General features: G+C 42.9%; 1 long non-coding RNA gene across 1 annotated transcript; it reads right to left on the bottom strand.

The window, feature by feature from the left end:
• Nucleotides 1–26,805, bottom strand: LOC132592170 (uncharacterized). Its single transcript, XR_015950164.1, has 3 exons — nt 26,705–26,805; nt 648–686; nt 1–134 (listed from the first exon to the last, which is right to left on the bottom strand). It is a non-coding gene; the product is annotated as an uncharacterized LOC132592170 (long non-coding RNA).
• Between the last annotated feature and the right edge of the window lie 170 nt (nt 26,806–26,975).

Here is a 26,975-nt window from a genome sequence, read left to right on the forward strand (position 1 = left end):
TGATGAACCTGTGGTCCTCCAGATCTTTTGGGATTCCAAATCCCTAGCATGACTAATGGTTGGAGGGGGTGGGAGTAGCAGGCCAACAATATTGGAAGCGCCTCAGGTTCCCCATCCAAGCCAGGAAAACAATTCTGTAATTAAAGATGGTCATTCAATATAAGGACCTTCCAGTTCCATGTCCTCTTTTTATTCCTCCCACAAACACTGCAATGTCCTTGGGTTGTGGGAAATGACAAGTACAATACAATGGACACAGTTCTTTAAAAACACATTTTAGTCTCACTGAATTTCAAAGGAAAAGTTGCTCATAACTTTATTCAATTGAGATCTGTGGCCCAAGAGGTGCTTTATTTTGCTTGGATCATGTCCTATGTAGGAAGGGATTTCCCCCCATTATCCTTAAAGAGCATATTACACTGTTGTCAAATAAGAGAAGCAGAATATGATAATTCCAATGTTTTAAGAATATAAAAGTTGCTTTAACATGTTTTGATACTCCATCTAATCATCTCTACGCACAACTTACTCTGTGGTCATCTGACAGGTGTTGACCTATACTACTGAGACGTGAACACAGTGGAAAAAAAACAGCCACTTAAAAGAGGACAGTAACAAGCATATTTTTGTTTTTGTTTTTTGCCTACCTTTCGAGAGCTTTGAGGAGGATGGTGCCTGTGATAAACCTAAAAAGAAACAAATAGAACTTTTAAAGAATGTAAACAAACCTAAGTCAACAGACATCTTGCTTCTGAAGAAAAATGCAGTTTAACATGGAAAACAGCAACAAGCAGAAAAAAGTATCTGATGAAGCCCTAAGCGACCACATATACAAGGCATGAAGATAGCAAATTAATTCATAATAAATTAAATAAATTGTAATAAATTAATCACCACCACCATCATCATCTTGAGCTGCATCCTCCTCAGCTCCTGTCAACCTATAAGTTTCTGTATGAACTATATTGATACCTTACATGAAAGATACATGTCCCAAGATGGACCCAGTAGGATCCAGAGTAGTAGAGAGGCTGAGATGGGTTTCCCCTCTTACATACCTGCTGAAAAATGGGAACCTTCATGCCTTTTTTACTTTCCCAGGCTTCTGGTGTAGACAAGTTACTGCAAATGACTAACCAACTTTTCCTTTAAGTGCTAACGCACCACAAAATTGCAAGCTGTAGCATATATTACTGAAAGGCAAAAATGAATTTGGAACTCAGTCAACTGTTTTTGCAGGGAAGGAAGGAAGGAAGGCTCCCAAACTACCAAGAAACAAGAAAAATGAAGTCTTGATATTCAAAGTGCAGATAAGAATAATATACAGAAGATGTATGCAAAACCTCTTCCCAAGACTTTGGAGAATCACTGGGAAAATGGGAAGTGGTCTTACTCAAACCTGGGCAGCTCTCTTTCATTTCGTTCATTGGCTCATGCGAGTTCATAGGATACCCCATGACTGCACATCTTTAATACATGAGACTTGCTTTGGTCTCTGACGATGATTCACTTCCAATGGTGGGTCATGGCTGTGGCAGAGGCAATGGCAATGGCATCCTCCAAGCAGCAACCACACTGCACTCATCAAGATAGGGGTGGCGTTGGGTTAGGTGGTGGCAATGATGGGAATTCCAGGTTGGCAACAGTGGTCCTGGAGGTGTGTGCACACCTGTGGGGTTCCCGCCACAACCCTGGGGCTCCCCTGATCTCACTGCCCCCTCACTCTGCCACATCTCTACTTTCTCTCCCACTTTGTTGTTGTTTAGTCGTGTCTGACTCTTTGTGACCCCATGGACCAGAGCAAGTCAGGCACTCCTGTCTTCCACTGCCTCCCGCAGTTTGGTCAAACTCATGTTCGTAGCTTCGAGAACACTGTCCAACCATCTCGTCCTCTGTCGTCCCCTTCTCCTAGTGCCCTCAATCTTTCCCAACAACAGGGTCTTTTCCAGGGAGTGTTCTCATCTCATGAGGTGGCCAAAGTATTGGAGCCTCAGCTTCACGATCTGTCCTTCCAGTGAGCACTCAGGGCTGATTTCCTTCAGAATGGATAGGTTTGATCTTCTTGCAGTCCATGGGACTCTCAAGAGTCTCCTCCAGAACCATAATTCAAAAGCATCAATTTTTCGGCAATCAGCCTTCTTTATGGTCCAGCTCTCACTTCCATACATCACTACTGGGAAAACCATAGCTTTAACTATACGGACCTTTGTCGGCAAGGTGATGTCTCTGCTTTTTAAGATGTTGTCTAGGTTTGTCATTGCTTTTCTCCCAAGAAGCAGGCCTCTTTTAATTTCGTGGCTGCTGTCACCATCTGCAGTGATCAAGGAGCCCAAGAAAGTAAAATCTCTCACTGCCTCCATTTCATCCCCTTCTATTTGCCAGGAGGTGATGGGACCAGTGGCCATGATCTTGGTTTTTTTGATGTTGAGCTTCAGACCATATTTTGCGCTCTCCTCTTTCACCCTCATTAAAAGGTTATTTAATTCCTCCTCACTTTCTGCCATCAAGGTTGTGTCATCTGCGTATCTGAAGTTGTTGATATTTCTTCTGGCAATCTTAATTCTGGCTTGGGATTCATCTAGTCCAGCCTTTCACATGATGAATTCTGCATATAAGTTAAATAAGCAGGAAGACAATATACAGCCTTGTCGTACTCCTTTCCCAATTTTGAACCAATCAGTTATTCCATATCCAGTTCTAACTATAGCTTCTTGTGCCACATAGAGCTTTCTCAGGAGACAGATGAGGTGATCAGGCACTCCCATTTTTTTAAGAACTTGCCATAGTTTGCTGTGGTCGACACAGTAAATGCTTTTGCGTAGTCAATGAAGCAGAAGTAGATGTTTTTCTGGAACTCTCTAGCTTTCTCCATAATCCAGTGCATGTTTGCAATTTGGTCTCTGGCTCCTCTGCCCCTTCGGAATCCAGCATGCACTTCTGGGAGTTCTCGGTCCACATACTGCTTAAGCCTGCCTTGTAGAATTTTAAGCATAACCTTGCTAGCATGTGAAATGAGCGCAATTGTGCAGTAGTTGGAGCATTCTTTGGCACTGCCCTTCTTTGGGATTGGGATGTAGACTGATCTTCTCCAATCCTCTGGCCACTGCTGAGTTATCCAAACTTGCTGGCATATTGAGTGTAGCACCTTAACAGCATCATCTTTTAAAATTTTAAATAGTTCAGCTGGAATATCATCACTTCCACTGGCCAGTGCTTTCTAGGGCCCATTTGACTTCACTCTCCAGGATGTCTGGCTCAAGGTCAGCAACCACACTACCTGGGGTGCAGGAGACACCCATATTTCTGGTATAATTCTCTGTGTATTCTTGCCACCTCTTCTTGATGTTTTCTGCTTCTGTTAGGTCCTTTCCACTTTTGTCCTTGATTATGGTAATCTTTGTACGAAATGTTCCTTTCATATCTCAAATTTTATTGAACAGATCTCTGGTTTTTCCCATTCTGTTGTTTTCCTCTATTTCTTTGCATTGCTCATTTAAGAAGGCCCACTGCCTTCTCTCCCACTGCCCTCCCCTAAATCCCACCACTGTGACCATCTTTCCTACAGATGCAACAAGGTTTTCTTGCCCTAGCTGAAACATGTCAGTGAAAACGTATTTCCTGAGAGCTATCTGAAATGTTAAATTATACACCTGATGAAGCAATTCCAGGTCTACAAGCGTCCTTCTTCCAATCCTGATAACTAAAATAGGGAGTTGAAAAGTGTTGACTATAATGAGAGGGAGGTTAAAGTGGGTGGTAGAAAATGCAAGTCAACATGTGTTATATGCATAAGGTCCCAAGCTTCCACACTGAAAGCCCTGAATTACTGCTGCCAGAGCAGATCAATCATGTGACCGAGTATAAGGCAGTACTCAAAATGCCACTCACCATGGGAAGTGTCAGCATCATGGTCTGAGGATGTCACAACAGCCACATATAGGAGAAATGAGTGAACAAAGATCTGGTCCTCTGCCCCTCAGTCTCAGTCACAGGCAAGGACTGACTATAAGAGCTGTGGCCAACTCAGCTTTGAATAGCTGGCCCTTTGTGATGTCATAGACCCACAGTGTAGGAGACTCTTTGGTAGTGATAGTGGTGGTTGGGGGCTTGCTTATGAAGCTGTTTTCAGCAGGAACAAGCCATGGTTCTGCAATGCTTTCCCCAATTCTTTCCCCACTTAATTTTAGCCCTACAAATGAATTCAGGATCAGTTGTCTAGTTCCAGAAAGACTCACTCGTGCCACTATTTTCTCTAGCCTTAGACCATGAGGCTGTACAAGGAAGCTCCACTTTTCCTCCCAACTTTAAAAGACTATTAGCTCTTTAAGGCTATGAAAGAGAAGGAGATTCTCTCCAGGATGCACCCACCATGTACAGTTATTGGAATACATTGGCTTGATGAAGCCTGCATGTGCAGTTTTTGTATTTCCATCGCCCCCATGTTGGCCCAATCATGCTCACTGGAAGCAGTTGCTACTTGCCCCTGCAGAGTGGCAAGCTGCAAGACTGGCCTGGATGTACTGTGCTTTAAATCAAAGCAGGAGTAATACATGACTCCATAAGATCTCAATTGTCATATTTTGTCTTTTCATAGGGTTTTTTTTCTTAATAGGAATGTTACTGAATGGTCACCCCAGCCTCCAAATTAACACAAAGCTTGAAATGTTGTATTTTAAATTTTGCAAACGTTCAAATAGAATACAGTAGTCATTTACATTTTCTCTTCATAAAGTGAACCATCAGTCAAGACGAAAAACTATTTGTCTTTAATTGTGAGGAAGTACCGGTAATAGATTATTCCCGTATAAATGCAAATCAAGCCTAATTTAGTCACCGCTACTCCCAAATGACACAAATGATGAGAGGCCAAGTACAAGCAATCCTGAGCATACTGGAGGCAACTCTCTGCAGCCACACTAGTAATTTGTGGTTCAAAAGAAAGGGGAGGAGTACCAGTTTTTGTACAGCTTCCCTTCACAATTACCTGGAAGCAATTCTTACTTTGGAATATGCAGGTCTACAACTAACAGTTTGATAACCAGCTCACAGGCGGTACCAGCAAATCCCTAATCACTCCTTTTGGGGGGGGTATTCAAGGGTACCAGCCATTCCCATGCCCAACTGGCAATCTTTGAAGCTAAGCAATAAACTGCTAGCACATCTGCAAAGCTAAGCAGGGTCTGGCATGGTTTCAACTTGAGTTTCCTGTGTTGTAGGGAGTTAGACTAGAAGACACTCAGGGTCTCTTCCAATTCTATGATTCTGTACCTGTTAGTCATGTGGGAATGTCTCACCTGCAAGGGTGCCCTATGTTTAGGGAGTAGGGAGCATCTAATCCCTTTTTCAAGGAGACGTTAACCGAACTGCCCTTGAATACTTTTATGGCTCAATTGCAAAAAACATATACTCAACAATATTTGGTTAAAAGAGTTTCCTTGTATACACCCCCATCATAAAGACAGCAGCGTTGATCAACAGCTACAAAACTCTTCACATGTACATAGGCCCATTGAGTTGTTTATATAAGACACTGCCCACCCTTTCAATATTAGGTCTCCCATACTTTTAATAGTTTTATAGATGAAGGAATTTTGGCAGGCACAGCTTTCGTATATAATGGTTGAAAAGGTGTATAAAGGTTCAAAGGTTGACTACCTGTATCAGGGGTGGGGAACTGCAGGCCCGGAGACTGAAGGTGGCCCTCCAGTCCTCTCTATCTGGCACTGGGGGCTCTCCCAGGCCAGGCCAACTCTCCAGGCTATGTCCACTCTCCCCATCCCACACCCATCACCAACCCTGCTCTGTACCCTCCTTTAGTGCTTTGCCTGGCTGAAATGTGCCCTCAAACTCTTGCATGCCTGAATGGAGAATAAAGAGGGCTGGCGGGCTGGCTTTTGCATGTTTGGAATGTAGCCCACTATGCAAAAGGTATGAATCACATCTGATGTTCCACCCACCTCCCCCCAGCTCACCCCATGGCCGTGTGGCCCTCAGAAGGCTATCTCTGTCAAACTGAAAAAGTTTCAGTAGAGAATTCACAGGGGCAGGCTTTGGTCTTTGAAATTTCAGTAGCTCCTGTGCAAGGTGAAAATTTGGTGCCCCCGCCTCTCTCCTTCCATTCTGACTGTGCACTACGCCACAGTTGTGACACCCTGAGGTGCCCCATTCAATTTGGCACCCAGCGGGGGGGACCGGTCGTGCTGTTCAAAATCTACTTCTAGAATTGTCAGGGGAAATGTTGATGCTCCTGATAAATAACCATGTGAGGTAGGGGAAGCTTTTCCCCACAGTGTCTGTGAATGAGTCTTCAGGTAAAAGCTCCTCACCCACCTCCACCCCTCAGGATTATGGGACTGGCTGATTAAATAAAGGTCTGTACACTTTTATTGTGAAACCTGCAAAAAGCAACGAGTCACCAGGCAGCTTCTCCGATTTCTATGAAATCATGAATGATACTAGAAACACCAAACACAACCCACACATGGAATAGCCAAAAAGAGAGGTTAAAATAGCCTAAATACACTCAAAAGGGGTCCAAAATGTGGTGCTCCTGCAAAACATGTGAAAATTCTTCAGAATATGAATTCAAACCTGCACAAAAAATACAGGCTGAGTTGCAACTGTGAAATAATTTCTCAAAAGCATTTATTTTAATATGGCATTTGCAATCCAAAATGGCTCCATTGCCCTTCTTCTGCAGATAAATATGCAAGCTGCAGATTGGGCATGAGATTTGAATTACCAGTAGCTTTAAATACTTCTGTAATATTTCAGGTTTACCCAAACAGATCTGCTAGCTGATATACCAAAGGTACATAATGGTGGAGAGTAACCATGGAAACACTGTACAACTACACATTTTTCCATGGCAACCAGGCCTCCGTGGAATACTAATGAGTGACCATGGCAACAGGAAGTTAAAGAGAGGATGTCTGGAGACCAAAATATTTCATGTATCATTTATAAAAGATTTTAAAAAATGACAACTGAATGTACACATTTGCTTTATACAAACCCCAATTTCTGAAGTAAACAACCTCAAAAAAACAAAGTCACTGGAATGCTAAGCACCACTTTTATGTAAAAGAAAAACAAACAGAAAAAATATCTTACTGCTATGTGTTTTGATTTAACACAGACAGGCATAACAACTTAGCACAGCAGAATGAATTCTGTATGTCCCAAAATTTCTATGAAGTGCTGCGTTCTGAGCTCTATGGGAAGAGAGCAAAAAAATTAAATGAAAGGCAACCGTAAAAAATTCATATGCCTAAATTCAAAATGTTTTCTGTTTCTCCACTGAAAAGCTGTGTGATGCTTCAGACCTTTGGCCAACCTTAAGGCAAAAAATTGGCATTTAAGGCAATTTTGCAAAATAGAGAGGTGGACAGTGTTAAGGCATCATCCACATTACTGGTCAGAGGCAAAAATCACCTGCCATTTATAACATGGATGAACAACAAAGTGACCTACAGAAATATATATGTCAACAAAAACAAAATAATGTGAAAATTAGCTCTTTGGTGGCAAGGCGACTAGACCAAGTAAGCTGTATTGTTGTCAGGGTCTTTGCATGTGTCAGACATGCAGAGAATCTTATGCTGGCCTTGTCACTCTCTTGCCTTTTCTGCTCTCTCAAGCTTTAGGATAGCTCCCTCCCTTTCTCATTTTTAGAAGTGCCACATGCACACTTAACAATCTATTTTGAAAAGGAAACTTTCCTTAAAAGCGCAAAACTATTCTCAGTATAGGTGGGCAGATAAATCAGCTCCATGATTAAAAGCACCTTCCACTTCAAACTTGAAGAACCATTTCCCAGCCGGCACCCAACCCTGGAAAGGAATAGGCACCCTCTGAACTGACTACAACTAGGAAACCTCCAGAGCAGACTCGCTGCAAAAAAGAAATGAAATAAAACGTATGTGTCTTCTTCATCCTAATCCCCTTGTTGTTTTATCTACTGTAGTCACATTGGTATGACTTTGATATGTTCCTCTGGGCAAGGATAGGAAATCTGGTACCAGCTGCACTTCCCAGAGGCATTCAAATGCCTATGACATGAAGGCTCCCTCCCTTCCTCCTTCCCGCTCTTTTTACAGAGTGTATGCAACACTTTCAGTTCAGATTATGGGGCTGCCAGAAGTCACCTTTTAATTCAATCAATCAATCAATCAATCAAAACCTTTATTGGCGTCATTTACAAACATTTAAAATAAATAGTCCCGTACGATCACGTCACCAACCCATCAGTACAGTCACTTGCCAAAAGGGAGGGGAGGCCTGGGTCTGGGTCTCCTACAGGAGCAGGATCCTGTAATGTACTTCAGCAGCAAAATATCAAATTGAGGAACTCAGCTACAGTCCTGGTACGCTCCTGGTCTCTCCCCTGTAATAGGAAGCGTGTAACCTCTATCTCCGGTCTCCAGTTCAGAATACATAGTTGGTCCAAGTATTGCAGGTGGATAGAAGCATACATTTTGCATTCAAGGACCATGTGAGCCAGATTTTCAACCGGGTGGGCGTCACATGGGCAGATCCTGTCTCCTTCTGCCCACATGTTAATTCACAGGTAAAGGGTTTCATCTAAATCATCTGTTCTGGAGCTTAAACAAGAGGGAAAAGATACAGTTTATGGCATCTCATCACCTCCTATGATTTTACCTATCAGGGTGAAATTTCAATCCACGAGGCAAACGATGAGGTCTTGTGACACTGCTGTACAGTGAACTGTCTCATGGCTTTCCCACGCAGCCAAAGAGAAGAGAAATCTGCTACTGGTTCATCCCCATTCATACGAAATGTAAAACTAAATTGGAACATTCAAACTCCATAGCCACATTTCTCCAAGTTCAGATATCAAGGCACAAACTTCAGCCTGAAGCACACCCACATCTAGGCTTGCCACTTGCTTTGCAGGGTGATTATAATCTCTATGTATATGAATGGATAGCTGAGTGAGTGAGTGAGCCTATGCAAATTTACAACTGCTGTCTCCAAAAACCGAGAACTTTTTAAGGAGCTATGGACAGATTGTAACCACCAGAACTATGTTAAACTGAGGCACACATCCTACTATGGCATGGCCCAGGGAAAGGAGTTTGCAGAGGCTGTGGGGAGCAACTGGAAGTTCACTTCACTATGTATCTGTCACATATTTTGAAACATGAGTGAAGCACAAACCCATAGGAGCTTTCACTGTGTATAACTAAATATATGCTAACAACATTAATGAGTGAGCAAAGCAGGCACACAGACCGTAGGTTTGAACATCCATAGCTTTGCATACCAAAGCCAGCTCACAATACTCTCTGTGTGGTGAAGAAGCAGACACACACTGACATAATGTGACATGGAGGCCCATCCATTTACAAGATTCACACAAATTCCCCTTTAACAAACAAACCCTACCTTTTGGGAGTAGTACATATGTAAACTGGGCGTCCATGTACCTCACAAATATTATGTGCATGATGGATATGCAAGCTATGCATTGCACTCCCTTCTTCCATGAGAAGGATCACTAGCCTAGTAAGAGTGCAAATTGGGCTGAAGCTGCTTAGTCCAGCCAACTCTGACTCGGAAGGACATCCTTGCATGTAATGCGAAGCCAGCAGGAGCAGCTGAACAAGCCAGGATATGAAGCCATAAATCAAAGCTGGCTTCTTCAGCTGCTCACATGAAGGGAGGAGTGAAGTGGCTTCAATGGAGCTCCCACGTGAAACTTGTGCATATCCTTGCTTATTTATATATATATATATATATATATATATATACAAAAATATGTGTATTGTCTGTTTTTTCAAGCTGTGTTTTCTACAGATCAGTTTCATATGTTGTGAGACATTAGTGTTGCATGCAGTATTAGGTTGGGAAGAAAAGAGGGTGAGGGTGGGGAGGGTGCATGGGGTGGGGTCGGGTGGCAATGCCTCTATTCTTCTACTTCGTGTATGTGTGGGGTTTTGTGTCAGCGTCACTTGTGTGGATTCTCTTTCTATTCGCTTGTTATATTTCCTTGGTGGTTAGAGAGGTAGGGGTGGCCTAGGGGTGGTTGGTTGGCTTTGGTTGGCTTTAGTTAGATTTGTTCGTGGCTGGGGGGGGTGGATTCTTGGGTCAGGTTAGTCATATTGATTCGTATGCTGTTGGCTGATTCTTGTTGTTGTCTTGTTGGGCTATGTATGTGATAAAAGGGAACCATACCGGGGTGAAGGAATCTTCTTCTATTTCATATCCTGGCTTATTAAACAAGCATGTTTAGCCTAATGTTGCATATGCAAGTGGCCAGAGTGCACCTGACATTTAAACCCAAGACCATTTAAGCCAAGACCTTTTGCTGTTGGCCCTGTGCATTTTGTTACCTGCTCACTTGCATTTTAAATTAAAACTATGTTTTAAAAATCTAAGCATCCAAGAAGTAGGTGGTGGAGTTCTCTAATGAGCCACAAAATCTTCCCTAACCTATACTTGCCCAATCTGCATATGCTGGTCTTGAATGCATTCCACAGTTTTTTATGCCAAGATGTCTCAGATGTTTTAAACTTTCAAGAGTTTTTGCAAAAATGTACTCAACCTCGGGGGTTTTGTTCCCTTTCCCAGTATGAGATTGAAAGTAACTGGCATGTATGCATACATTTAGAAATTAGAGATTGCACTTTGGAAAACCCACTGATAGGCTTTGAAAACCCATGATATAGTGCTTATTCCTATAATATCTTCTACAGTTTCAGAGGATTAGGGACAGAGAAGCCATTTGAAAAAAGGTGGGGGGAGGCTTGTCAATGTTAATCACCTCCACCTCAGTTTTTTTCACCTCGGTTCATGCACACACACAAAGAAAGCAGGATGCAAATTAAATTTGAAGAATCTGATGGCAAATATTCACCAGTGCTCAAGAAGCCAGAAGGATGGAAAAATACAAGGATCCCATTTTTTTAAATGTGAACATCCTCTGTTCCTGCTTTGCTTTTGTACAAATATATAAAGGACTACAGCACCATCTACTGATATTGTACACATATTGCACTACTATAGTTCTCAGAAAGGTTACTTCAATTGATATTTATGGGGGTGGGACTTAAGTAGAATGGGAATCAACAACTAGCAGTCAAATCATCAAATCTGATCCTTCCAGAGGAAGCTAGCCCAGATTCCCCCCAAAAAAAACCTTTAGGGAGGAATTCAGGGACAGAGGGGATTGGGCAATGTTAGGTTTCTGCCCTGGGAGGTTGAACTAATTGGTCGTTACAGTGGGAAATGGTTGAGCCACCTTCACTTCAGCTGCATGTGTGTGTAGCAATGAATAGAAAACGCTGCTTGTCTTCAGCTTTTGGCGAGAGGTAGCTTATTGAATGACAGCTACCACAGAGTTGAAAGGAGCAAAGAGGGGTGAAGGCTACGATCAAAACTGCTGATCAGCGTATGGAAGGAAGGGTAGAAGAACTGATTATTTTTGACAGTGAGCTTTATGTCATGTTGCCCCCTTTGTTCTTTCATGATGGCCCCCTGCTTCCGCACTGGTCCACCCCGATATCATACTGCTTGAAGTGTCCAGAGAGCAAGTGAGTTTACGGCAACTTACACAGAAGAGAAAGCTGACATTTACAGAGCCTCCAAGTGTTCCTATTTTCCATTAACAGTCCAAAGTTTACAGAAGCCATCCCAGTTCCTGACTGGATCCCGGAATGTCCTGCTTTTCCTTAGGGTGTTCCCTATTTTCACCAGAGAGATGTTGGTGGGTATGGAGTTGTGTGTATATTTATATATGTTGGAAGCCACCCAGAGTGGCTGGGGCAACCCAATCAGATAGACAGGGTATAAATAATGAAATTGTTGTTGTTGTTGTTGTTGTTAGAATAGGACATCCCTATTTTCATCAACAAAATGTTGGAAGATATGCATTTAAAATGGAAATCTGTGGTGCCTTCTGTAGGTGTCAAAACTATCTACGGTATATCTAATCTTCAAAAAACTATTTCAAACAAGCATCAGCTAACAAAAAGCAGAGTTTGTGTGGTATAGTGGTTAGCTTCACTGGCCTGTTTCCCTCACAGTGTATTTTTAAGGTAAGGACTGTCTGTGGCTATAATGCCCTTTGGCAGGAGCCAATGAAAGCTATCAGGTTTTATTTAGGACGGACTAGCTTGTCAGGTTAAAAAGGTAAAGGTAAAGGGATCCCTGACAGTTAAGTCCAGTCGCGAACGACTCTGGGGGTTGTGGCTCTCATCTCGCTTTACTGACCAAGAGAGCTGACATTTGTCCGCAGACAGTTTTTCCGGGTCATGTGACTAGCATGACTAAGCCGCTTCTGGTGAAACCAGAGCAGCGCATGGAAACGCTGTTTACCTTCCTGCTGGAGCAGTACCTATTTATCTACTTGCCCTTTGATGTGCTTTCGAACTGCTAGGTTGGCAGGAGCTGGGACCGAGCAACGGGAGCTCACCCCGTTGCGGGGATTCGAACCGCTGACTTTCCGATCAGCAAGCCCTAGGCTCTGTGGTTTAGACCACAGCGCCACCCGTGTCCCTCTAGCTTGTTAGGTTAAGCCTGTACAAAAATCAGGTACCCTCTCCACCTGCAGCCAGGGCACCAAACCAGCAACCTCTTTTCTTCTCTCTTTTCATTCCACCTGAAGGAAATTTTGTTCATCCACCCAGACAGGCTTAAATCCACCTCTGTTTTCACAAAGTATCACACATGCAAAAACAGGGTGCAACATTCTTGCTATCTCTCACAGGGAGCAGAGGAAATCATTTTCTCTTAAATGTTTGGACAGGGACACTGCTTACCTTAAATATATGTGGTGGTAGAGGGATCTGTTTTTTCTTCTGCTGTACTTTAAAACATCATGTTGTGTTGCTCCAAAGCCACTTTAGAATATGGGCCACTGAGAAGCAGCCAGTAGACACTTCCTGGGGTAGCATGGAAGGAACACAACATCACATTGCATTGTGTCACTGCATGCCCATTAGGAAGTTGCAGCTATGGAGACAGAGAGGGCTTTGTACTGCTTTTGAGTGGTGCTGGGCATTTGTTTTGAAAGGAAAAAGGGAAAAATCCCTCTGCCACCTCGCATGGTTGAAGCAAATGTCAGCTTTCGCCCTATTCATTCTCCAAATATTTTGGAGAAAATTCTCTTTCCCTTTCTCCTCCAAGTTTCATAGGTGCTTCAGTCCTGCCCGAAACACTCTGCAAATTGTAAAAAAGGAAGGAAGAGAGGAACCATTTTTGGCCAACACTTGGGCCATTATGGACATGGAGGGAGACAACTGCGGGTGAGCTGATCACCACAGCATCCTTTCTTCTCAGTTTTAAAAGATGTTATAGCCAGCCAAGCGTGTACATGGTTACAGATGCTCTTTGTATTTTTTTAAACTTTAAAATATTAGATCATCTTGGTTTTACAGCAAAATGGTGCTTGTTCAAAGTGTATTTGTTTATTGTTTATTACAAGAACTGTATTTATATACAACTATTCATTTTTTTAAAACAAAAAACAACAGTATGGTTTACAACAGTTTTACATGAAAGCATATAAAATTTTAAAACCAGAAATCAGCTAATTATTATGGAAAGGTATTGTCTTCATTGCCTGCAGGAGTCTGACGGAGTGGAAAAATCTTCAGCAGGCATTTAGAAGTTGAAACAGAAAGTGCATGCCGAATCTCTATTGGTACAGGGAAGTTTTTAACGTTTGGTGTTTTCTTGTGTTTTTATATGTGTTGGAAGCTGCCCAGAATGTCGATTAAACATTAAAAGCTTCCCTAAACAGGGCTGCCTTCAGATGTCTTCTAAAAATCTGGTAGCTGTTTTTCTCTTTGACATCTTATGGGAGGGCGGGCGCCACTATCGAGAAGGCCCTCTGCCTGGTTCCCTGCAACTTGGCTTCTCGCAACGAGGGAACCGCCAGAAGGCCCTCGGTACTGAACCTCAGTGTCCGGGTAGAACAATGGGGGTGGAGACGCTCCTTCAGGTATACTGGACCGAGGCCATTTAGGGCTTTAAAGGTCAGCATTGTGCTCGGAAACATACTGGGAGGGTCAGCAGGTCAGGGGTGTGTCCACCAACATTAAGGCAGCAAACACAAACTCAATTTTGTTCTCTTAGTCATAATGGTGGTATGATCAGAGTTTAAAATGCAAGACTATGTGCTCAATATGCTCCTTTTTCAGGGTTGATAAACTTTTTTTTTATCTAACATATCAGGGATGTAGAAGCAGCTGTAAAGCATGAAATTGTTTGAAGGGGGGGAGACAAATGTTAATTGTGTGCTTCACAACAGAACACACACACAAGACATCTAAGACCATTAAATCCAGGGTCAAATATTGCCTGGCTGTGCTGCTTTTGACAAGAGCTGCCATAGATTTGCCTGGAATAAGTCTCACTAAACACAATGGGACTTACATCTGAGTAGATACGCACAGGATTGTAAGTTTTGAAATGCATTTGTTTCCTCTCCATTTAGCAGTAAAGGATTTCATTTTCATGGGTCATTTGGCTTACTGCATTTCTAGATTTAACCAGATAAAAATGGAGCCGTCACCAAAACACAGCAGGCTGTATGAGCCTACCTTATTTTAAGCCTAGTTAGCTCTTGTGGGTATTTGCATCTCATAGTAACTAGTAAACCGTTCTGTACAACAGAGAAAAGCATGCTCAAATGCACACCTATTCTGGCACAGGAAAATCCAACACAGGGCAACTTACTTTGAAATTATTATAATACCGATGACCTATTGTACCAAATATGTAGAGGTGTTCTTGAAATTTTATGAATAAAAACACCAATGTTTTTTGTTTTAAAAAAAGAGGTTTCAGTTTCCAGTACAGAGTGCAAAACCTTCAATGCTTTTCAATCCAAACCTCCAGTACCTTTTACAGTAATTCATGACATATGCTCTGATCAAAGTACCTAGTGAACAGTGCAGCCGAGCTTATTGCACTTACATCAGCAGCAGGCAGGTGCCATAGCAAGAACAAAAGGAAAGTCATAATCTTAGATAATACCAGAGCAAATGTGGGGGTGGGGACCTCTAGTCATCCAATATAGCAGCCTGAAGTTTAACCATTTTCCAACCCATTCTCTATGTCTTTCAGACAGAAAGCTTTTCATGGCTGTCATGCTCGAGTGCCAAATTCATCTATGCACTTGCTGAAGTGGTGAGCAAGCGATGGGATGACAACAGCCGCAGGTGTCCCAAGTTTACTTTGTCTGCCAGGAAGTCATGTGACTTCCCTTAGTTTCCTATTAGTGCTTCGATTGACTTTAGTAAGTATGGTCAAATGTTCTTACGACATAGCTGCCAAGTTATCCCTTTTTTTAAGGGAAATTCCCTTATGCTGAATAGGCTTCCTCATGAGAAAAGGGAAAACTTGGCAGCTATGTCTTACGAGCTGCTGGGAATGGAGGTTAAAAAGGACACACACCTACCTACTGACTCTTAAAGTGTCTATTGAATAAACTCAGCCACATGAATATACATTAGATACATAAATATGGCACACCATATGCATACCTAAGGGGGGGGGGGGAGAGACTACTTTCCATTAACATACTTCGTCATGTTTCCTCTGGTTACTTCTCAGTTTGACTACTGTAACACTCCACAGGCAACTGTTCCTGAAGACTGCCTTGTGCAGGCTGCAGAAAATGTGGAACAGCTACACTCTGCAAGTTAATATCCTACTGACGAGATACTGTCTGAGGCGAAGTTATCCTTTACTATTAAAAAAGGGCTTTTCCAGTGTCAGCACATAGAACCATGTACATAGAAATGTAGAGACCCCAAGGGTCATCTACTCCAACCCCCTGCAATGCAGAAATCCCAGCTAAAGCATCCATGACAGATGGCCATCCAACCTCTGCTTTAAAACCTCCAAGAAAGGAGAGTCCACAACCTCCCAAGGGAGTCTGTTCCACAAACAGCTTTTACATGATCTTTAGAAGACCAGTGAGCACCTTCTTGTTCAATGAGACCTTCAGAAGTCTGGGCCTTCTCTTCTGCAAATGAAATACAATTACTGCTGTTGCATTCGTTTTTCCGTAAATTGCTTTTAATGAGCAGTTTTATTACTATTGAAACTATCAGCCACTTTGAAGGCCTCTGTGGCAAAAAAAGGGAGGGGCAGCCCGTAAATTTTTAATGCACATTAAATAAGTCTGCTTAATGTATAAAGATATTCTAGCCCTAAGGGCATGCAATGTGTTCATTAAATTTGCAAAACAAAGGGTAATTTGTGGAATTCCCAGGTAATATCCCAAGGTTAAGATATGAGGAGCCTTGCTAATGGTGCTTCAATGGTTATACACAATACTAAGAGATATAGACTGAACTACAGAATACCCTACTTCTGGAATTAGAGCTGGTGTGGTGCAGTACCAGTAGTTATTGACTATTGTAAGGAGGAGGAGGGCTTATAGGGAACAGCCCCCCCCCTCATCAGGTCGAGTTCCTCTCAGAGCAGTAAGTCCAGTAGCGGATCAGATTACAGGAGTCAGGAAGCAGAGAGGGAGGGACGAGGCTCTAGCAGCATCAAAGAGCCTCAACACCGAGTAGAGAGAGAGGCAGCTGGGGAGGAAATGACGGGAGAGCAGTCAGAAGGACGGCCCTCCCCCCCCTCCACACCTGAATTGAGGCGCACGGCACCCCGTAGGACGAGAGGGAGGCGCTTTGGGGTTCCCAAGCTGTTATGTTGGGCGCAAAACAGAAAGAAGCCATTGCGAGGTTCTGACTCAAACTAAGCAGACATGTTTTCCAGACTCTTTGCACTGTAAATAGAATGCACAATAAAAACACCTTAAAGACAAGCAGGTGTGGAGTGCCGTTACTCAAGAGTAGCCGCAAGAACCTCTGACAACTATCAAGCTAGAACTGCGAAGACCCATGTTCACTTTGAGCCATCCATTGTCTTTCAGCCTAAGCTACCACACAGGACAGTTTTGGCAATAAGCGGTGTGTGTGTGTGTGTGTGTGTGTGTGTGTGCGTTGCCATTATGGTGTTAGCTACAGTGCCTTTCACAGTTCATTATGTGCCTTTGTGTTAAGATACAGAAAGCTACAGTGAACCAAGTTACCCAACCCCTCAGAATATATTGCTAGTAACTTCCACGATTCTTATGCTCACTACCAAACCAGTCAGTTTGTGGCTGCCTTATTTCATCACCACCTTGCTATATGAATCAGCCTTAAGTTTGGGAATCGCTTGGGGCAAGATTATGGATGGGGAGATCTGTACAAGTGTGCACCTCTATTTCTTATTGCATCATCCCAGATTAAAAAGCAAAACTGTGACTATGATAAAACTCTAAACAGCATATTCAACATTTTAAGCCTCTTCACTCTCTACCTCAGTTTGCTCACCCTCTTCTCTACATGCACATTGCCACTTAGTTCAGCAGCTCCCTTCACAGCAAAGCTCAGCTCCCAAGGCACAGCAAGTAAAGTTGTGCAGCCCCTTGTTGGGTCCTAGAAAATGTGCTGTGCCTCTCCCTCATCTGTTTTCAATTAGCCTTAGCTGCAACACTCAACCCACCTCTTCAAATCTAAAGGGGGTTTCTAGCTAGAAATGCAAAATTTATTTGCCCTCCCTCCCTTTGCAAAACAAGCAGCTGTATATTCTCTCGTGAATCTCCCTATTAAAGTCATTCAACATTTGACTCCAAAGACACACTAGACCAGAACAAAAGATATCTTTCAAAAAATTAAGGAGGAAAAATGTTCTGCATACACTTAAAATGCAAAACTGTGCGTATCTTGAAAGAGGGGATTGCTTTGATTCTCCTGTTAATTAAGAAAGTTACAGAAGCATAACATTACTTAGTTGAAAATAATTTAATAACCTCCTAATTCTTATTTTAGCTCGCACTTTCAGGCTCTCTTTAAAAAAGATTGCGCATCATCTTCATTTAATCAATGAGTTGTACAGGCCTTTAAAACAGGAAGGTATGATTTATCTCCCCTGCCCCACTCTCCTTTTTATCATGGTCACACAAGACTCTTGGCATTACTTTCTTCCTTTAAAAAAAATCAAAGTTTTCAAAATGTTGAGAAAACGAACAACAAAAACATGCCATTGCTGATGATAACTCACAGGCAAAGGCATCTTATCACTTCCAGCTTAGGCACAAATGGAATTTACAGAGTGTGCAATGACCATATCAATAGTATAATTAGCTGGCCAAGAGATATCCCCTCCATGGCATGGTGTGGGTCATTGGGAGCTGATAGGAGCTGTAATTTTTGTTAAGAAAGCTGCGAATTAGCAAGCCTACAATGCCAAATGTACCATGTTTAGATACGCTTCTAAGTACTTTACTGGGATGACTCAAGTGTTCTGAGAGGGCTACTTCCTGCACTTTGGACCACCATCCTTCCTTTGTGGGTCCTTCCACTGTCTTCCACCACCTGGTCATCTCCATCCAAGTGACAGGTAACAATAGTGACACTTGTTCATTAAGGCACATGAAGCAGTTCTGTTCATTTTCAGCTGAGAGCATTGCCAACATGGGGCCCAAAACCAAAAGCTAATCAGACTAATCTGAACACCCAAACCCAGAATTGGCTTACTCTAATACATACCTACCACGTGAATATGGCTTTCCCTTTCCTCATGTCTATGCCAGAGGAAGGGATACAAGGTCTTATTCCTACAAGAGAGTTTCACTCATGTCCATTGCCACTGGAGAAGCAATGTGAGGATCAACTCTTGAATTCCAGTTTTGTTGTTGTAGCAGTTTCATTAATGTTATGCTAAACTACGGATTAGCATTGTGTCCCATACTGTTCAATTAAATATGGTCCACAGTGCATATTGAATAGTGAGTACAATACTCTAAATGAAATTATGTGCACACTTTGTTGTTGCTGTTTAGTCGTTTAGTCGTGTCCGACTCTTCGTGACCCCATGGGCCATAGCACGCCAGGCACTCCTGTCTTCCACTGCCTCCCGCAGTTTGGTCAAACTCATGTTCGTAGCTTCGAGAACACTGTCCAACCACCTCGTCCTCTGTCATCCAGTTTAGATGGTCCAAAGGGGGGGGGCACTCAGATTTGCTCCCAGTTTAACTCATTCAATCCTATGGAAACTTCAAGTCCTCGGTACTGCCCATAGTACCAAATAATAGTTTGTACTAGTGATTATCTGTACATAAGGACTGTATATGTTTTATGATTTTGTTTTTAATTTTGGTAATGTTGTTTTTTAAACTCTCCCCTACAGCCTGAAACAGTCCACTCTTATCATCTCATGTTTCTACCAATTCATTCATCCTTGCTCTCAGTTTGTTTGTTCTGAAAGCCAACCTATGCAACTTATACATGTTGCAGAATCATATGGTGCAGCTTTCCATGGGTTGTATGATTTGCATATACAAGGGGGATGGTTGCATATTTGCAAGTTTCTCCATGGGGAACCACCCCCACCACGTGCAAAACTTATCCTAGTCTAGATGCAGAATTTACCTGCACCTAAAAGGCTCCTAGGAGGCTGAAGGGACATTGCTGCTGCTGCGAGTGTTGGAAGGAAGACCCCTCACAGCTGCAAGGCCCATTTCCACCTGGCCTAGAGGGTGGGGCCCAGACTCACCTTGAACAGATAAAAGAGGCTCCTGGGAGGCCAGAGGGAAATTGCTGAAACAACTCTTGGGTTGGGGCAACTGGCTAAAATGTTTTACAATATTTTAAATGGTTCTAATTTTGGTTCCTATGTTTTGTTTTTCTCAGGTTGGGGTTGGTTAAATGTTTAGTTGGGGTTGGCGGTTATATTAAATTGGGTATGAGTCTAAACAATAATATTACTGGTTTCTATTGATTTGTTGGTTGGTTTGTTGCCTGTATAGGGCATTCTGTTTCTTAATGTTTGGTGTTTTGTTGTGGTTTTATACATGTTGTAAGCCACCCAGAGTGGCTGGGGAAAGCTGTCCAGAGTGGCTGGGGACAGAGCCTCAGATATGTATTGATTTTTGCTTATGGAGGGCCAGCTGCTCCCCTGCCCCCCTTGGCTACATCCAGGGGGGGTGGTACAGGAAGGAAATAAGGTTGGAAGGGGGTCACAGTCAGAAAAAGGCTGAGAGCCTGATGGTCCTGCTCCTGCCTCTCTCCACCTGGCCTAAGGTATTTTGTGGAAAGTTTTGTTGGGAGTTTTTGCTGCTGTTATTGACATTAATTTTTTGTATCTTTTTATGTGGAAATTAAGGGACCCAGGTGGCGCTGTGTGTTAAACCACAGAGTCTAGGGCTTGCTGATCAGAAGTTCGAATCCCTGCAACGGGGTGAGCTCCCGTTGCTCGGTCCCAGCTCCTGCCAACCTAGCAGTTCAAAAGCATGTCAAAGTGCAAGTAGATAAATAGGTACCGCTCCGGCGGGAAGGTAAACGGCGTTTCCGTGTGCTGCTCTGGTTCACCAGAAGCAGCTTAGTCATGCTGGCCACATGACCTGGAAGCTGTACGCCGGCTCCCTCGGCCAATAATGCGAGATGAGCGCGCAACCCCAGAGTCGGACACGACTGGACCTGATGGTCAGGGGGCCCTTACCTTTACCTATGTGGAAATTATTCAGTTTGGTTATGTAGTTTTTGATGTGTTTTATTTTTATGACTACTTTGCAATGTTTGCAATTATGTACTGGTAAATCTTTTCATATTGTAAGCTGCCTTGAGCATTGTTTTAACTGTGTAAAGGTGGCATACAAAGAAAACAATGATGATGAAACACTGATCTAGGGAACATGAAAGTTTAAGTGCTCCTTTCCTGGAGTTGCTTTTATGAAATGTTCCAAAAGTGTAACTTGTATTTTTATATGTATGGTGTGTGTGTGTTTTAAGTGAAAACCAATTATTTGAAAAGATGCAGTAATAAACCCAAGCTACACACAAGAATTCCCTCAAATGGAATGGTGGGTGCTATGATGAAAATTGCAGGTGTGTAAATGGGTAATATCCAACTAACTCACACTTAGAGTAGAATCACTGATTTAACTGGATATACTCTGACCAGGATGGGACCCAGGTGGCGCTGTGGTTAAACCACTGAGCCTAGGGCTTGCTGATCAGAAGGTCGGCGGTTCGAATCCCTGTGACGGGGTGAGCTCCCGTTGCTTGGTCCCAGCTCCTGCCAACCTAGCAGTTCGAAAGCACGTTAAAATGCAAGTAGATAAATAGGAACCGCTACAGCGGGAAGGTAAATGGCGTTTCCATGTACTGCTCTGGTTTGCCAGAAGCGGCTTTGTCATGCTGGCCACATGACCCGGAAGCTATACGCCGGCTCCCTCGGCCAATAATGCGAGATGAGCGCGCAACTCCAGAGCCGGTCACGACTGGATCTAATGGTCAGGGGTCCCTTTACCTTTACTCTGACCAGGAACCATTTTGTTCAGTGTCTTAAATGGATTTTTCAAATTATACAGCTATAACTGGGTTCTTGTAGTCTTGGGACTTTTGAAGTGAGAGGATCAAAATCAAGATCCCTGATTAAGTTGCTTAACTTGGAAGGGCTTTACCAATTTATATGTCATTTAGATAATAAAGAGCAGCATGTACTTTGATTGAGTGGCTCCAGCAATGTATTCAAACAAACAGGAGCTTCCCCACTAATTTCTACAAGGCAGATAGATCCTATTCAAAATGCATCATACTATTTGTGTCCTTACACCACAAATTGTTCTTCAAACACAACCACACTGCTGTGTACCTGTACTACTGGTATTGTAGGGCTCCACTGTCATTCTGCCAATGACATTTGGATTTAGCCAAGTTTCTAAGATGTCCATTGTATCAATAGTCACATTTAAACTCCCAGGCTCCCAGGATGTGCTTTCGAACTGCTAGGTGGGCAGGAGCTGAGACTGAGCAACGGGAGCTCACCCCGTTGCGGGGATTCGAACCGCCAACCTTCCGATTGGCAAGCCCTAGGCTCAGTGGTTTGGACCACAGCGCCACCCGCATCCCGTGTTAATTTATACATTAGCAAATGGCTGCAACTACCCCCCCCCATACACATGGGATGTTATAGCTATTTTAAGACTTTGCAAAGAAACTGAAAGTAAAAATCATTTGTCGCTGATTGAATTCATAGCTAATCTTACAGTTTCAACTGAAAGACACCCTAGAGCTTCTGGGCAACAAGCCAACACAATATGCTTTATCACATATCCAAATCTTTTCTTTCTTTCTTCTTAATGGGAAATGTTTTTTTAGCACCACAAGCACTGTATAAGTACATTATATTTTGTGTCTTACCCTTGAGACCCAAATCGTGTAATTACAGAACAGTTCAAAAAGCAAGAACTATTCAACAGTAGCTTGTCTAGCAGTAGAACAACCTAATAAAATGAGACCTTATGCAAAATGAACCGTAAGAAATATTGAATGGGTTTCAGCACACACTGGACCAAAAGACAGTGGTATTTCAATGATAGTTGAAGAAGAACTGAGTTATGTAAGCATAAGGTGGCAAAGGATAGGTAAAAATTTCCTGGATAATGGCTTCACACAACTCTTAAAAAGCATTATTTGAAACAAACGTTTTTGTCAACCTGTTATAGACTGCATAAGAGAAATAAAAATGTGCTATATTGCAATTTATTTATTTTTTACAATGGCAAGCCATTTTTAAGCCTCATGTGAAAATGTTTGCATTATTATAGGCCAGTGCCAGATCCTTTGCATTACTGGGGCCATCAGCTAATGTAATAGTAACATATCTATATATCAGTTGGGTTTGCACAATACTTCAGAACTCTGCTCCAACCTTACATGTGCAGCCAGCATGCTCACCTGCCTCTACCATCTATACCAGGATACCCCATCCAAATGGAGCCTATGTATGTACAATCCCATGTACATGGGCTAACACCACACAATCCAAGGGTCTGCCATCTGACTTTGACCTACACACAAAGGATTCTATGTGTGAAGGTCCCCTTGATGGGATGGGTCATCCCAGGTAGGTGGTGGAGGCGTGGTCAGCCCCCCAAGTCCATGTGTAGGGCTAGATTAAACTTCACAAATATAATCCATTGTTTCACTAAAGGCATAACTGGTTGACAATTTGCTACCAAACAAAGCTCAAGATTTTGTCGTTTGTATACAAAGCTTTAAACAACTTAGAGCCTGCCTGTTTAAGAAACTGCCTTCTTCCATACGTCCTATCCAGGTCACTGGTAAAGGCCTTCCTGCTGGTGCCACTCACCTGCAAGGTTCATCGGACAACGACTTGGAGCAGCACATTCACTGTGATGGCACCCACATTATGGCACATTCTCCCTTCTGACAGGTGTGGCATGTGATTTTTCTTCTTCTTCTTCTTCTTCTTCTTCTTCTTGGCACATGTTAACATTTATTCAGACAAGTCTTTGAGGAATAACAACATCACCTTTCATTTTCATTTTGTATGCCCTTCAGATTTGTGCATTTTCTTTGGTATTTTATACGTTGTTCTACTTTTAATATGCTGCATACCACTTGGAAATGTTTTTTTTTCTATAAATTATCAATTTTTTTATATAAAAAAACCAATAAATCATTGAAGGGGGAATAGTAAGGTTGATCCAGAAGTATGCATTGTTATGGTTGAAGCCATTGTGCAAATGCTTTCATACTATTTTGGTCATATATATAACCTACCACAGAGCAAGCTCAGTGGAAACCTATTGTTTCAACTGATAGGCTAGAAGTTGATGAAGCCACTGGCCCAATTGTCCATGAAGCAGCTTTTCAACATTAAAAAGAAACACTGGTTTTGCTTCTTTGTAATAATGAGGCAGACACCTGCACTAATTATTACATGAGGGCAAGGCATACTTCTGTGTGAGCATCTGATTTGTTGGTCAGTATGTCTGTCAAATGTACCGCGATGACAGGAGGGACGTCGTGGGAAAAACCATCAGCAACCAAAGAGTGAAAGGAGCATACTCACACAGCCAATGCCCACAAATTAACTTACACCACCAAGAACAGAGCAGAGTGAAGCATTGCGGTACAACCCTAAACACCTGAAGAACTGATAGCTTCAAAAGGATCCAGTAAAATGAGACGAATCATGCTAATGGAAAAACTAAAGCCAGACAGAAAACTCATTCCTATGACCCTATAACACTGCAACCTTTGACAAATAGAAGTATTTTGTGGGTATTTATTAGCTTCATGTCAAATTGTATGAGGAAATGTCATCCCCGCTTCTGACATATGCGTCACCACCATTCTGGAAGGGTTTCTCACTTGTAGTAATTGTGGTTCAGACTTGCAATTGATTAATGTGTTTTAAGACTGTGGACACTTTTCTGTATAGCAGGGAGTAGAAAAGCAGTGATATATAGTGAAACAATGTTGTCCCATTTTCTTTCAGGCTACAATCATTTCTTGTGGAGAAAGAGAAAAACAAAGATGGGCGTGTTGAAATTTAAAACCTTAACAGTATCTTAAATACTGTTATCGATTACTTTTCTGAAATGGTAGCATATACATGCCACAATTATTAAACCAACTTTTGGCACTGAGGATGGAGGTGGGGAGCAGCTTTAACCACAATTCAAGGAAAGTTATGATTAGTTCCAGAAAAATGCATTGTTTATACCGGGTACAATAATGGACTCAAACCACATCATGAAGTTTGATAGCCAACCTGAAGTGAAGAGGTAGGAGAAGTACATCTTGGAAACAAAAACATTGTTATATTCTTTTACCAGGTATTGAGTAATTTGTTGTACACAAGCAATACCCACTAAAAGTAGAGCAGGGTGACTGGTTTCTTTGGAATACTAATACAAAACATAGTTTAAACTAGTGAGCTTCCAATACCAGTGCAAGAAATCTTGTCCATTTAGCTTTAAATTTATTCACTGCTAATTCCCAAGAAGTAGATTTTCCCACTTAGTGCACATCTATGCCACACACTAAAAACTTGCTTCATTATCATTCTGTTTGAAGTAATTCAAAGGATGCCTCTACAGTATTACACTGTATTTTTGCAAGATGGTCCTTCAAGTCCCAGGTCAAAAGCAATGGGAATATATCCAGGCCACACAAAGCGGTCTGTGCATGAGGTTTGCCTCACTAAAAGGAAAGATAGACACATATCCCTCTCTTTGTCCCAAAGACTCAACTGTGGGTGCTGAAATGTGCAAGGGATGTTCTCAGCTCAAACAGAAAGACTTGCCTGAAAGCTGAAACTGATTCAGTTCAAGGCACAACATGGGGAAGTCACTTGACAGGCGTGCTAACCCAGTCTTTAGAGTTTGCCTCTAGTGGGAGTTTGCCTCCCAGTCGGGACAGTCAAACAAACCACAGAAGCATTAACAGGGCCTCCTGATATGGTGACCATGGTCTACAGAACATGGACCACATTCCACACAAATTACTGAACGATATTCAAAGTTAAATCCGTGCTTCATTTACGAAACCCCTTCACTAATATTTCAGCTTCCTTATGCATCCAAGCACCAGCAAGATAGCAATGAGAGTTTCTCAGTCCCATCATATGCAAGTTTATTTGAAAGCATGTCCCACTGAGATCAAAGTACCGTTAATTTCCTTTCAAATAACTTCTTATTGGATTTGCCACCATGCTCTCTTCAGTTAGCAATCAGTAGCTTTACCTTCCATGCAAGTGATGCTGTTGACAAGGCTTACCTGAAGCTACAGGTGTGATTGCATATGAAACAGAGCCAGCAGGTTCAAAGAGAACTACATCCACTATTATGTTATAGAGAACACAAAACTTCTAACACAGAGATTGACAGAATATAGACCGCCAATGTGGACCTCCAGCCTCTTTCTGGTAGGTAGCCTAGCATCTGCTTAACAGTGAAGAGAATCTGCTCCAAAACAAACAAACTCGGGATTGAATGGACTTTAGGTTGACCCAGCAAGACTCTTAAGAAATTGGACCGCTTAACACAGTTGAGTATTACTCGGAATAGACCTGTTGAAATTAACAGACTTTGCTTAGCCATGTTCATTAATGGGCTTACTCTGAGCAAAACTTAGTTTAATACCACTCATAGATTTGGATCTCTTGTCAGTTAAGCCATTAACTCTTGCTCTTAATTTTATTTGTGCAGCACATGGATACTAATTAAAAGAAAGTAGTCCCTGCTAAGGCTAAGCCAAAACTAGATTTTATATAGCTTTAATTCTATCAATGGTGAACTGCTTTAAAAAAAATGACTGTTTTTTATGTTTTTAGCTGGTTCTTCTTTTTGTTTGTAAGCCGCCTGGAGCCCCGCAGAGGAAAATGTGAGGCATAAATAAATCATCCTATCCCAGTCCTTGTTTCCTTGGTTTGAAGCTATCGGCAGGATTTTTTCACGTAGGGGAAACATGAGAACCCGCTTCCCTCCCCGCGCTGCTTACTCCACGCCACGGGAAGCAGGACCCGCCACCGCGAACGGCGGGACTCAGTCCCGGGATGAGGAGGGTGTGAACCGCCTCACACGCGCCAGTCCTGTCTCTCCTCAGAAGCAAGGCTCGTGGGCTTCCGCGCGGCTACAGACAGGATTGTAGCCTGAAGCGCGCTCGCCTCAGGTGTGACCAACGCCTCGAGTCCACCCTCGGCTGCTCTGAGCGCAGCATGGAAAGGTCACTGCGCTTCAGCTTTTCTTTCCGGAAGGCGGCAAGAGACAGAGACAGAGACAGAGAGAGCCGCACAAGAGGGAAAGTTCACGAAGAAACAGGCGGGTGGGGTGAGAGGGGGATAGGGCCGCCCGGTGACTCACCTGGTCCAGTTCTCGGGCATCCCCGCCTGGAGAAAAGGCGGCGGAGGCAGAAGGGGAGGAGGAGGAGGCCATGTTGCAAGGCTCGCTCGCTCTCTCGCCCAGACACACCTCTTGTTCCCGTGGAGCAAAGGAGAGGCGAGCAGGAGCCCAGTCTCGCTTTGCAGCTCCCTCACGGGCTGCGCGCAACTTCGCTCGGGGAAGTTCTCCAAGCACGCTGCCGAGTTATCTCAGCGCGCGCGCCGCTCTCTCCCCCGAGGGGCCGCCAACAGGT

This window comes from Zootoca vivipara, chromosome 5 (genome assembly GCF_965207765.1).
Source record: "Zootoca vivipara chromosome 5, rZooViv2.hap1.1, whole genome shotgun sequence".
Lineage (NCBI taxonomy): Eukaryota > Metazoa > Chordata > Lepidosauria > Squamata > Lacertidae > Zootoca > Zootoca vivipara.